This window comes from Pongo pygmaeus, chromosome 3 (genome assembly GCF_028885625.2).
Source record: "Pongo pygmaeus isolate AG05252 chromosome 3, NHGRI_mPonPyg2-v2.0_pri, whole genome shotgun sequence".
NCBI lineage: Eukaryota > Metazoa > Chordata > Mammalia > Primates > Hominidae > Pongo > Pongo pygmaeus.
Window position 1 is genome coordinate 15,890,274 of NC_072376.2, and position 14,149 is coordinate 15,904,422.

Below are 14,149 nucleotides of genomic sequence, written 5' to 3' on the forward strand. Positions count from 1 at the left end.
ATTTTTCTGACATGGAAATATATGAGCTAAACTTTTCATCGAAAGGCACATTCCGGCTCCTACGCTAGGAGAGGCTGACCTTCTCCCTAATTAGAAGAAATTAAAAACGGAGATCAGCAAGCAACAGATGCAGAGACTCAAACTAATCTGCCTTTCATTCTTCCAGGCTTGCTACCTCAAATCCCTCGGCATGTGACTGTGAGGGCACCTTTCACCATAGTTGTGTTAACATTTCTGTGGCTCCACATCTGGAAAGGCGACTTTTCAACTTTATTCACAAGCTCACTGTGGCTCCCTCTTGGCCTTTAAAGACACAAATACATGTCTGTGAAACCTACAGCTAAGAGTTTTGGGCCAAGATTTAGGAAGTGCTATTGGGATGTTAGTATGCTTCTTCTTGTCATATACTTAAAGAAGGACACCCAGAGTGCACTGTCACTCTCTGGAGAACACATTGGAAGAAGTATCTTGCTTTGGAGCTCCCAACACACAACGAGGTCACAAACTTGGCTCAACCATTTCTCTGCCTGGCAGAGTAGGCAACTTCCAGTGTGAGGAAAAGGACATTAATCTGTTATCCATTAATACTAATAAATGATTCAGCCTTCCATGCACTGAGTAAAGAATAAAAAGCAAAAAGCATAGTTCCATGCATTTTGGAAGAACTTACTCTAACATGCACGATAGGCATAGTCATATCAGTGACTTAACTTCAAGATACTTCATTTGCCTTTGTTTTTTAAGCTTCCTTCCCTAGGATTAACGAGAAATTAAAATGTTGCTCTGTGTTAGTGAGAAAGCCTCACAAAAGAGCAGACCAGCTTCCCCAGGCATATTCTGCAGAAGCAGGACTGCAAAAATGCTGCACCAACAATGAAAGACAAAGAAATGAGAGGAGAATGAAACTATTTTTTATTCTTTATATGCTAGACACTTAATATACAAGCTTATATTTAAGCAAAACCATGAGCAAGCATAGTAGTTCATTTAGTGCTGCTATAAAAGAATACCTGAGACTGAGTTATTTATAAAGAAAAAGGTTTACTTGGCTCATAATTCTGCTGGCTAGAAGATTGGGCATCTGGTGAAAACCTCAGGCTGCTTCCATTCATGGCAGAAGGCAAGGGGAGCCGATGTGTGCAGAGATCACTTAGTAAGAGAGGAAGCAAGAGCAAGGAGTAGGACATGCCAGGCTTCTTCAACAACCAGCTCTTGTGGGAACTAACAGAGTGACAACTCACTAACTCCCCAGCCCTCAGGGAGGGCATTAATCTGTTCATGAGGGATCCACCTCCATGGCTCAAACACTTTCCATTAGGCCTCACCTCCAACACTGGGGGAGCAAATTTCAACTTGAGATTTGGAGGATACAAACCCAGACCATAACACCCAGTTTGGTGGTGATGATCCTCATTCTACGTGAGCAAACTGAGGCTCAAAAAGTTAAGTAATTTTCCCAAGTTAAGTAATCTGTCAAGAGTTAAGGAATTTGCCCAAGCTAAGTAGGGATGGGCAGCTAATTAATGGTAGAACAATAATATGAAGCTACTCCAGCCTGTGTTCCATGTAGGAAGTCTTAAACTAAAAAAGATACTATTATTTAGAGATACCAACATGTCAGGCACTGTGCCATGAGCCTCATATCCATTTTCTTATATAAGCTATGAGGAAATTATAGCCTTTGATTTGTAGATGAGGAAACTGCTCTGAGTCTGAATCCAAGTCTTTATAAACAGGTCTATGAATAATACGTACACACACACACATACACATACACATGTGCATTTTGGGCCTACCTAAAGTGGCCAACATTTTCATGAAGTGCACTAAGTCTTTTTGGCTGAAAACAGCCTAAAGGTCTTCTAAATCCTTTGCATGCTAGTAGTAAATACACACTATGTCTACAGCCCTCCTCACTTTATAAAGCACTTGCAGAATCACCTGTTTTAACTTTCCCAACAATCCTATCAGGAAGGAAATATAATCACAAAGAGCTAAGGACCTAAGAAGTTGAGTAACTTACTCAACTATCAACTCTGATAGATTTATCAGACAAAAATGACAAGCTCAGGCACTGAGCCCAGCAGTCAGCACCAGTGACATACTTGACGCTCATGTTTAGAGAAGTTCAGATGAAAATGACTTTGAGTGACAAATAGTAATATAAATGTATGCATGTGCTACTACCACAACTATGTAAAAAGATACATATATACACATATATATCTTACAATCTTTTATCAATGAACCTAATCACAAATACACATCAATAATTTCCATGTCCTCTTTTCCAGCCACTGGCCATTTATTCAAGAAGCCACGACAGAGGAAAACTCACAGAAAGTCAGCAATGGGAAGAGGAAAAGGTGAGAAAGGGAAGGCCATATCCACTATGTGGCTTTAGTAGTATATCTACAGTACAGAGGTTGTTTGGGATCATTTGAGTGACAGGACAGCTCAGTGGTTAGCTGTGAACTCTAAGGTCCAATAGACTTGGTTTAAATTCTGGCTCAGTCCCTTGTCAACAAGTTGTGACCTTGGACGACTTATTTTGCATCTCTCAGTCTCAAACAAAGATGCTCAACTCACAAAGACTGTCAAATGTATTATAGCACTTGATGCAGTATGCATAACACACAAAGTGTCCAGAAAACTATAGCTCTCAATATGATATATTGCTCAGTCTTTTGTCCAAGAATGATCAGAGACATCTCTTTCTCTGCCTGCAATAACAGGGGTGATGCCTCATTCCTGGCTCATGGCTGCCTGGTCCAACCTAGACGAGACCCTGCAAGGAAAGAATTGCCGCCAGTAACACAGACTCGATTAGGAACATCAAAGAGGATTTGCTTGGTTGCAGCAGTGTTTCCCCCGTCTCTGCATGCACATTCAAACCCAAGTTTCATGAGATAGACCGCATCTCATGCAAACTCATAACCTGTGAAATTGTGTTTTGATTGGGTACACCACATATGCCCGGCCTTATCTACCCAAGTCCTTAAGGAAAATTATAGAATACCATTTTTTTTTCTTAGCCCCTGTAGAAAAAGATTCAGTTATCACATTTTTTAAAATTCAGTGCAGGCATAACCATAGCTAGCCTTAACATTTCTGAACAGACCTGAATTTCCAGGAAAAGCATAGGTAACGTAGCCAGTATACTAAGGTCTATTTTAGCACATAGAAAATGGGAGTGGATTCACAATATCCCAGAACAATCATTATTTTCTTTTGCATATCTGAAACAGATGAACCAAATATTTAATTAGATTATGACATGGTTTATTCAACATTTCCCACCTGGTAAAACCACTTTTTGAATGGCATTATATATTATATGTGCACCTAGTAAACAGGTGTTTGATAATCCTTTAGAAGACATCACATGTGAATAAGATTCCAATTCTCACAGTTGCCTTCAAATGAGAACATTACTTTTCATCTCGAAGGCAACCAACACACACAAAAATAGCAGACACGTTGTGCATTTTTTTCTAACCTAGATTTATCAAGGGCTTCTTCCCCCTTTTCTCCTTCTTTGAGATAGGATGGAGTATGTGCAAAATGTTTTGTAAACTATAAGCTGTACATAAATATCAGTTGTGCTGGAAAATAAATTTTACATTTACCTTGGAATCGAACAACTACAATACTTTACAGTTGGGAGGAAACCAGGAGGTCATAGAGTCCAACCTACCATTTTCAAGTAGGCCCCTACAAATGAAAAACAGATGACATTTTAAACAGACCACTTTCAAATTAAATGTCAAATGCATATGATGCAACCTAACACACCGTAAACTCTTAGAACACAAAGCTCCTCCCCAGTTTCTTCAAGAGGCCATATTCCTCATGGAATTTATATATTGATTCTAGAAGTCTATAAAGGTGTATTGCTGGGTACCTCTTGGGGAACTCATCTATTTTCATGGCTTTGGTGAGCACATTTTAAAGTTATCATCCTTAAACATGCTTTTAAGAGTCACCTTTGTAATTCTACTCCACACATTATTTTTTACTCAGAGTCAACAGATATAAAGCATAATAAAGCAACCCAAGCCCGGACTCCCAATTACTGGTTGGGAATTTAAACCTTTGGCTGCTAAGTACCTCCAAAGTGCAAATTATAGTGGTTTCCCGACCTTGAAGGGGCTGTTCAATGAAACGAGAAAGTCAAGAAAAATCATACAATGGTGGGACTGAGAATGTCAGAGAGAGAAAGGGAGAAAGAGCAAAGGGAAGTCAACCTAGCAGAAGAAACTAATTTACAAAATAAACCTTATTCAGTATATTTTCTGTAAATTAAAAAAAAAATCCAAGTTCTAAACAGTTATTTAAAATATATAAACTAGCTAATTTACCTGTGTATACTTCAACAAAAGTGTGCTTTAAATTATTTAATATACACATTTATTAAGGCACTGATATTTTGAATACACCCCATGAGTGATCTTTGAATGGAAATTTAAAATTTACAAAACACTTTCACAAGCATCATCACATGTGCTTCGTTCCATAGCAGCCTTTGAGTAGTGGATATTGTTAAGATGTCTATCTTACCAACAAGGCAGAAGAGCTTGAGCTCTGGAGACCAGTGTTTGGATTCACATTTTTAAAGCCGGAACAATTTTTCTCTCTAAAGGAGCGATTTGCGTAGTAGTTAAGAGGTCAGGTTCTGGAACTGGTATTTTTGGGTTTGAAACCAATTCTACAACCCTCATTGCCCCATTTTCCTAACTTGTGATATAGGGCTATTGTGAGGATTAAATGAGTAAATGTATATTAAGCTCATAAAGCCTAACACAAAGTAAGTTTATGAAAGAGGACAGTTATTATTTTACTTAAACAAAAAGAAAATATTGCAAAGAGCAATATTGTCAAGAGAAAAAAGAAAGTCTTACCACCCAGCCACTTTTTTTGTACTTTTTCCTTTCCTTACTGTCAGTCTAATTGCAATCATTCAGTATATACAAATCTGTACTCCGTGGTGTTTACTTAATACAGCATAAACACTTTTCTTACAAACACCTTGTTCAATGTCTATATCCAGTGAATTTATTATAAGTAATCATTTCCTTAGTTTTTAAACAGTAAGATTATTTTCAATTTTAGTGTTAAAAATAACATTATAATACATGTCTTTGGAAAGTTAGCATTTTCCACATACTGGATTATTTCCTAAGAAGGCATTTTCTCTGTGTATGCTTCTTAAGGGGAAGAAGCATGTCGTTTTCTTCACTGTTCAGTCCCCAAAGACTAGAGCCAGGTCTGACAAGAAACAGTTGTAAATGAGTGAATGAGTGAATGAATGAATGAACCACTTCAACAGATTCTTAAATGTTAAATATTGAATGCAAGTGTATACATAGTTCATCACCAAGTGCTAAAATATGAGATATTTTAAACCTATACATTATTAAAGGAATTATCAAACAGCATGAAAACAGGGTGCCATTTAAAAAGAAATATTCTGCTTTATAAATTTGTATTTATTTAAAAACCAAGGAGTTTGCTTTTTCCCTATTAAGATCAATCAGCCAGGTGTGGTGGCTGACTCTGGTAATCCCAACACTTTGGGAGGCTAAAATGGGAGGACGGGTTGAGCCCAGCAGTTTGAGACCAGCCTGGGCAACATAGCAAGACCCCATCTCTACAAAAAATAAAAATAAAAAATTAGCTGGGCATGGTGGCACACACCTATAGTCTCAGCTACTTGGGAGTCTAAGGTGGGAGAATTGCGTAAGCCTAGAATGTGAAGGCCGGAGGCCCCACCACTGCACTGTAGCCTGGGAGACTGAGACACACGCTGTCTCCAAAAAAAAAAGGAGCAATCAATGGTGAGTCACCAAGCAACAGCTGTAGAAGTAAAAACTAAATACCTCACTTCTCCTCCCACTTCCCTGGGTGCCTCATTTCAAATTCCTTGGCCAATGACCTCCCTTTACTAAAGCTTTATTTACATTTCTGCAGTTCCACATCTGGAAAAGGAACTTCTAAACTTTATTTCACAAGAACACTTGGGGCTCTCTCGTGTCCCTTTTTATGGTAAAGATATTAAGGATTTGTCTGTTATTTTTCTGTTAAGACTTTTTTTTTCTAATTCTGCTTTTTGATGGGGTAACTGGGATACATCCTTAAAGCACAAAGTGTTTTAATGTTAAGAAATCAAATTGATTGACTCTGCATTTACAAGAACAATCCCCATGTCTTCTCTCATCTTGTTTTGTTTTTGTTTTTTTGTCCATGACTTTTTAAGACATTGGTTTCGAGTGCTACTTCCCTGATCTTATTGTTGATTTTCCTTACAACATTAGCACATTTTGCAGAAGCCCTGAAAACATTGCTTTTCCCTGACCTAAACCACCTAATGTTTTCCTCCACCTGCACTCATTTGATTTCAGGCTTGATACTGTATTAAATGTTCAGAGCAAATGGATTGTGGTCTGTGGTTAAAAGGTACAAGAGGGAAAACTACATCATGTCACGTCTCTGCTAATGGTAGGTCAAGAGTAAACATCCATAAGCAGATGCAGCGGAATCTACCACCCACTGGGGGAAAGTTCACTCTGGCTCTTTAAGAGTCAACAGCTTAGACTCATGCAATGCATGTTTCAGCCCAGTCCCAGATTAGAGATGTGGGGTCTCAATTTCACCGTACTAAAGCTAGCAGGTGGAGGCTGCACAAGGTCAGTGGCCTTTGTTCTGTGGTCCCTGAAGATCTAGAGGGCTTTCCAGGGGAGAAGTGGAATGCAAGAGTGTAAGCAGATCCCCTGCTCCCAAATTTATACATTAAGCCTCCTTATTAAAGAGCAGTTTTGGTAACTACAACCACAACTGCAATGCATGTCATCAAGATCCCCTCTCAGCTCTTTCTGTGACTATTCCATGGCCACCCCTGTTTCCTTTGAGCATTGGTGGGTGTTTTAGCTCTCTCAGTAACAGCTTTTTCTATCAAAGAAACCCAGATGGCAATAGGCAAAGCTTACTTTTCTCTCTTGCCTTCCTACAGCAGGCACAAAGACCTGACACATGTTAAGTGTTCCATAAATATTTGTTATGGTTGTTAATACCATTTATCATATGGGCTACTACAAAATACATGATTACCTATTATCCCAACATCTACTGTTTCTTGCAGCAACATCCTATGACAGCAACAGTGACAGGAATAAGACCAGAAGCAATACTAATCACATAGGACCTATGAAATACCTACCATGGGTAGGTCCTCTACTAGCTGGTTTATGTGTACTATGTCATTCAACCCCTTAATTTTCAAGTACTACTAGTCCTAATTTATGGTGATATTAATTAGGAAACAGTGCAAGAGAAGTCAAATAGTTTGCCCAAAAGAAATGAGCTAATAAGCCTGGGCGCGGTGGCTCCTGCCTGTAATCCCAGCACTTTGGGAGGCCAAGGTGGGTGGATCACCTGAGGTCAGGAGTTCAAGACCAGCCTGGCTAACATGGAGAAACCCCATCTCTACCAAAAATACAAAAAAGTAGCCAGGCATGGCGGTGTGCGCCTGTAGTCCCAGCTACTCAGGAGGCTGAGGCAGGAGGATGGGATGGCATGAACCCAGGAGGCAGAGGTTGCAGTGAGCTGAGATTGCGCCCCTGCACTCCAGCCTAAGCGACAGAGCAAGACTCTGTCTCAAAAAAAAGGAGTTGATAAGTAGCTAGGCTGGATTATAAGGTCAGGTTCGTCTGATCTCAACTCTCATACTTTTTCTATGCAACGCACTCTCTAAGACCTCCGCCCATTCTTAACATGTTTTTACATTGTCTAATACACTTGGTTTAACAGATAAGAAGCCTCAGCTGTAACATGTAAACCTATCAAGATGGCTAACTAAGCTTTAATAATTTCAAATAACAAATAGCCCAGTGAATCCAGGTTTTAAAAATAGAAAGCAAAGTATATTCTATCTTGTCTACCCCTATGCTGTTGTTAAGCAAAAGATCAAACTCTTTAGCAGAACAAGTTGCATTTTAACTTATTGGAAGTGAGTCCAAAAATTCTATCTATATATTTTTTATGGCCTAAATGCATGGAAATCAGACTTTTGCAGGATGTTTTGTTACCTTCTGTAGTAGTTTGAGAGAGTATTTCTAGAGCTATAAAAACACTGAATATGTAAATTTTGGAAACATTTATATGTTAAAAATACTGAAAAGCAACTATGTGTAAGCACTGCTAAAAGCAGGTAGGGGAGATGCCACATTTGCAGTTTGTAGACTCCCTAGAGCTCTCCATTAATTCTATCATGTCATTTACATGAAAATGGGGCTCTCCTTTGTATTAAGATGCCAAAGCCAAATCACATGGACAATGCAAATGAGCAGGCAAAGAGTGCTTTGTCACAAAAATATATAATTTATTTCAACAATTTCTGTGGATTTTTGATATCAAAGTCTCTTTATGACACTGACAGTCATCAAGCCGATGTTTGTCAAAGTACGTTTCCCAGATGTCTAAATAAAACAGTTTTGCCTTGATGAGTTTTATACTCAGAGCTGGAGAAGACTCCACTCTATTTTAATTTCTCTCCTTTTTCAGTATGTGTCATTTCACTCTCTTTTCAATTTGACTCTCACCCCAAAATTTGAATAGTTGAGGTTCTAGTTAGTTGGACCCCAATTAATGAAAAATCTCCCGTAATTGTTTTTATGGCAAGATAAAAACATTTCTATATGTTGTAATAACATGTAGAAAAATATTTATCCTCATTAGTAAGCCACAAAATACAAATGAGACTATCAACACCAAATAATTTTTGACTATCAAATCAGCATAATATTTTTTTTCATGATACCATTTAACAGAGACCAGAATGTGGTCAGAGGCTCACTTATATCCATACTAATGGAAGGGTCAATTACGCAATATTGTTGGAAACTCAGTGTTAACATTCTATAGGAAGATTTTAGGAAATGTCTAAACTCTTATTTTGTGACACCTCCTCCTTAAGGATGTTACCCAAATTTTGAAAAAATTCTTACATCAAAGATGTTTACCATAGTGGTAGAAAATAACAATCGTTAAAAACACCTAAACCTCTTGCAATAACTTATCATCTTATTAAAAGAAAGAAATACTTGGCAATCATTGGTAAAAGTTCTTTAACACATTTTTTTTTTTTTTTTTTTTTTTTTGAGACAGAGTCTCGCTCTGTCGCCCGGGCTGGAGTGCAGTGGCGGATCTCGGCTCACTGCAAGCTCTGCCTCCAGGGTTCACGCCATTCTCCTGCATCAGCCTCCCGAGTAGCTGGGACTACAGGCGCCCGCCACAGCGCCCAGCTAATTTTTTGTATTTTTAGTACAGACGGGGTTTTACCGTGTTAGCCAGGATGGTCTCGATTTCCTGACCTAGTGATCCGCCCGCCTTGGCCTCCCAGGGTGCTGGGATTACAGGCGTGAGCCACCGCGCCCGGCCTAACACATTTTTTAAAGTAATATTTTTAAATCTCTGCTATAATGCAAATGAAAAAGCAAAATATAAATGTAAAATACATAGAGTCTTGTGAAAAAATAAATAAAAATAAGTACTGAGAAAAATAAGCCAAATACTTAACTGTCAGGGTCTTTGATGAATGCTGAAAGGTATTTATTTTTGAAATCCAGCTACTTGTCTCTGTTTTTCTTACACTCTACAATAAGTATGTATTATATTGAAAGTAGGGACAAAGTGAATTTTAAAATGCAAAAAAGAACTATGTAAAGGGTCTTGGCAACAAGACGTTAATAAAAGCTTAGTGTTCATTCTAAATTAAGGCTATGTAACATGGTTCTGTACACAGATGAAAAGCTCAATTTGGAGAAGTCCACGTATATACACTATAATCTAATTAATGGCATTTGTACCCAAACTAATTTGAAATTTTAATGTTTTAAAACAATGTCAAACATCTTGAGTATTCACATATTTGGCACACATTTCTAAGAAGACAACAGATGTATTCCTTGTGTTTCCAGAGAAACATGAATGTACACATGAATAGAAGTTGCAGGAAGGCAGAGTCTAGTCAGCATGTGGAAGAATATTTGGCCTTCAGAGACATCCAACAATGGAGTGGGCAGCCTAAGGACATATTAACCCTCTTCAGCTTGAACAGGATTTTAGCAGAAGCTGCAGTGTCACACACTAAAACAAAAGAAATAACCTTCTCCCCATACTTTCTTTTAACTCCATCTGGGTAACCCCCATCTCAGTAAATAATAGCAATATCCGCATACTTGCTGAAGACAAATATTTTAATCTTCTGTTTCCTTTGTCAGCCATATCTGATATATCAGCAAACAACATCTCAAATCCATCCACTTTTCCCCATCCCCACAGCCACTATCCTGGCCCAAGTCAGAATCATGTCTCCTGTTGACCACTGAAAGAGCCTCCTCAATCATCCACGCTCTTTCCTGTAATTCACTCTCTGCGTGGCCGCCTGAAAGCTACATCTACTGATGTATCTGATTAAAGCCTAAATCAAATCACACCACTCCCTTACTGGTAGTTCTTCAAAGATTTCTCAAAGCACTAAAATGAAATCCCAAATTGAAAATTGAAATTCCTTTCCCTGATCTACAAAGACCAAAAAATCTGGCCCCCACTATGCCTTCAATTTAATCCCAGGCCATTTGCTTCATCCATATTCATTTTTTTCCCTCTGTCTTTCTTTTGCTGTACTTGCCATTGGCTCCTGCCTGTTAGTTCTCTCCCAAGATGCTCACAGGGCTGGCTTCTTCTCAAATATGTCTTTGTTTAAATATCACTTCCCCTGGGAGGAGTTCTGTGACCACCGCAACTAAAGTAGCCCTAAACATACTGTCTTTCATCTTCCTCTTTTGCTTCTTGCTATCATATTTCTTTTTCTTTTAAAAATTGATTTCTTCTAATGCAAGATCAAGGAGAGAAGGACCTTGTTCATCTTGTCCATTGTTTCATTCAAAATGCCTGGCATCAAGCAATTGTTTAATTAATACCGATAGAACGAATGTCAGTTACACTTTATCATGACCACATTCCATGCAACAAGAACCCAAAGGCAACGTCTAAAGGGCCTGGTGGCTCACTGAGGAGCCTTCTTAGAGAGTTGTGCTGCCTCCTTCAAATCCCTCTGGTCCAACTGATGTACTAACTCTTTGGGAGCCATTTAATACAGTGACACTTCATGGCATGACTGTTTCCTGTTTGTCAAAAAATAACACATTCTTTGAAGTGTAGCTATTGAAAAAATAGCTATCAAGAACACATGGGCATTTGCTCTTAATTCCCTCTTATCACTCTCTGGCCATTCCCTGGGTGGATGGTTCTGCCCACTTCTGGGGGGTCAGCACCTTGAAGGCAGACACCAGCTCTTAGCCTTATACCTGGCCCCTCTTACATTTCATCTCTTCCAGCACACATGCTAGTCATGTGGTAGGCTTTTGCATACTGGTGAGTGATTTAAAAACAAAACTGTGAAAACCAGGCATACTTTTAACAATCCCTAGGAAGGTGAAGTGCTTTCATCTTCAAAACTCCAACATATATTAATAAACTTTGCATCTATGCATTCAGGTATGTCAAAGAGGTGATATGCTATATACATCTTTGGAGGGGAGGCAAATGCTGGCTTTGGGAGACTATGAAGGTAGCACTAGAAAGAGGGCCTCTGGAGCTCTTGTGTAGGGAGAAAGTAGGAGGCACTTTCTGTGAGTCTGTTATGGGAGCCACCAAAGAACTGCCAGCTTCCCTCCACATGGACACCTCTAGCCAGAGGAAGCTTGGGATAAGCGAACGATCACAGGCTTTGGATAGGGCCTGGACAAATCCTAGCCCCACCACCTACTAGCTGAACCTCCTTGAACAAGCCATTGAGCTTAGCTGAGGCTCAATTTCCCTTGCATGCAAAAAAAAAATTTGCTGGTTATATCTATATTATAGAAATATTCAGAAGATTAAGTAAATGTAGGTATGGAAAAGCTCCTGAAAGTCTTGGCACCAAGTAGATAGATATTTAATTTACATAAGCTTATTTCCTCCCTTTCCTGAGAACAGAGGAGAACACAAGGATGTCAGGTTTCCCACATTGTAGAAATTTGAACAGTCTAAGAATTAAAAAGTAACCACACCATCATCCAAAGTCACCATTTCCCTCATATCATTACCCCAAGAACTAACCCCCTAGAATGATATCCCTTTTAACAATATCTTCTTGATCCTAGCATGGCTAAGGAGAGAGAGGGCACATCAAATTCTGGATTGGGTAGAAGGCGGATGGTAGAGTCACTCACTGAAACATGAGACACAGGAAAAGAACAAGATGGTGAGTTTGGTTTGGGACTTGGTGAATCTACAGTACCTGTTCAGCATCCAAATGGGAATTTCCAGGAAGTGTTTGGACATACAGGTCTGAAACTCTGAAATGAGTTCAAGATGGAGATAGATACTTAGGAGAAATGATATAGGTAATAGTTAAAACCATGAGAGAGAGAGAGAGAGTGTGTGTGTGTGTGTGTGTGTGTGTGTGTGTGTGTGTGTATTGGGGAGCAGGAGATGACACCCAGGGAGAATGTGTTAAGTGAGGGGAAAACTTGTTCAGAAGGGCTATCCTAGAAAATATCCACAATTATGAGGGTCAGTGGAAGCAGTGGGGTGCTAGTGAATAGTAAACAGCCTGCTCTTGGAGTGAGGAGAAGCTGATTTTAAACCATTGCCAATTTCTATGGTGTAAATACTCTACCATAACCAACTTCAAGCTGGATATCAACAGGCTTACAAAAGTTATGAAAAATTAACATATGCTCTCACAAGCAGGTATGAGTTAGGAGGGTGTCAGGAAAGAGAGAATGCAAAAGATTAGGCAAAACCAACCAAATAGTATGGGGAGTAAATGGAAAAAAAAGAAACAAGGACAATAGTGTTATGAAAACCAAGGGACTTGAGTTTCTTAGTAGGGATTGTGGCAATCACAATGGAAAGTCTCTACTAAAAGTATAAAAATCAGCCGGGCATGGTGGTGGGCACCTGTAATCCCAGCTACTTGGGAGACTGAGGTGAGAGAATCACTTGAAACCAGGAGGTGGAGGTTGCAGTGAGCCAAGATCGCACCACTGCATTCCAGTCTGGGTGAAACAGTGAGATTCTTGTCTCAAAAAAAAAAAAAAAAAAAACAAAGAAAAGAAAAAAAAGAAAGTTCCAGTAGGTGAACAGGTGAACACAAAAGATGTCATTAGGATTTGCCAATGTGTAGGTGAGTGAGGCCTCAGAGGCAGATTCAGAGAAAGGGTAAGAAGCTAGTCAAACTGTCTTAAGAGCAAACAAATGAGAAGGAAGTGAAGACACATACAGACAGTCTTTTCTAAACAATGGTTTAGGAAGGCAGGAGAGAAATAAAGCAATGTCTCCAGTGGGAGGGAGGATCAAAGTAAGGTAGAGTTTGAGCACAATCTGAGAAACATGAGCCACAAGGTGGACAAGGTCGTAGCAGCCAAAACATGGTGGAGATCAATGGCTGCCCAATGTTCTTCTGCCTACTCTGTTAGTATTACTTTTACCATAAAAGAAACAGTAGTAACCCAGCTTGATTTCTGAGATCACAAGCAGTTGGGAGAAATCCTGATCCTCTCATGTTCCAGCTTTGTGATCTCAGACAAGAATCATTTCCTCAACTGTAAAATGGAGATAACAATAACCCCACCTTTTGGGGTTTTTATGAAGGTGCAATTATCTAAAACATGCAAAGCACCTATCAGAGTACCTGGCATATAGTAGGTCCTAGATACATTTTAGTCTCCATCTCTTACCCAGAACATTAGAGCATTAAAACTAAAATTACCAAGGTATCCTGTGTTCTACCCATGACTGGGGAGGAAGGAAATGTTCCTTCTGCTGTGTAAATCACACAGCTTCAGACACATGAAAAGACAAACAGGATGGATCTTTCTTTTCCCTTCATACACATCTGCAGTGCAATGAAGTGGTGAACTTCCACACACATGGGATGAACTAGGAGCTGCCACATGAAGGAAAATCCATTCATAAAGTACTTGGACGATCATCTGGACAAAAGATGTTATATGAATACCTGTGATCATTACCAATTACATATTCCATTGGTATGAATCATCAGAAGATATAGCATGAATAACTTCAGAAGATAATATCTAGG

The 14,149-nt window shown here is 39.2% G+C and overlaps 1 protein-coding gene across 11 annotated transcripts in view; it reads right to left on the reverse strand.

Annotated features, from left to right (window-relative positions):
• The window catches only part of LDB2 (LIM domain binding 2), a 399,681-nt gene that overhangs the window by 339,329 nt on the left and 46,203 nt on the right, over window positions 1-14,149 (reverse strand). The window lies entirely within an intron of this gene.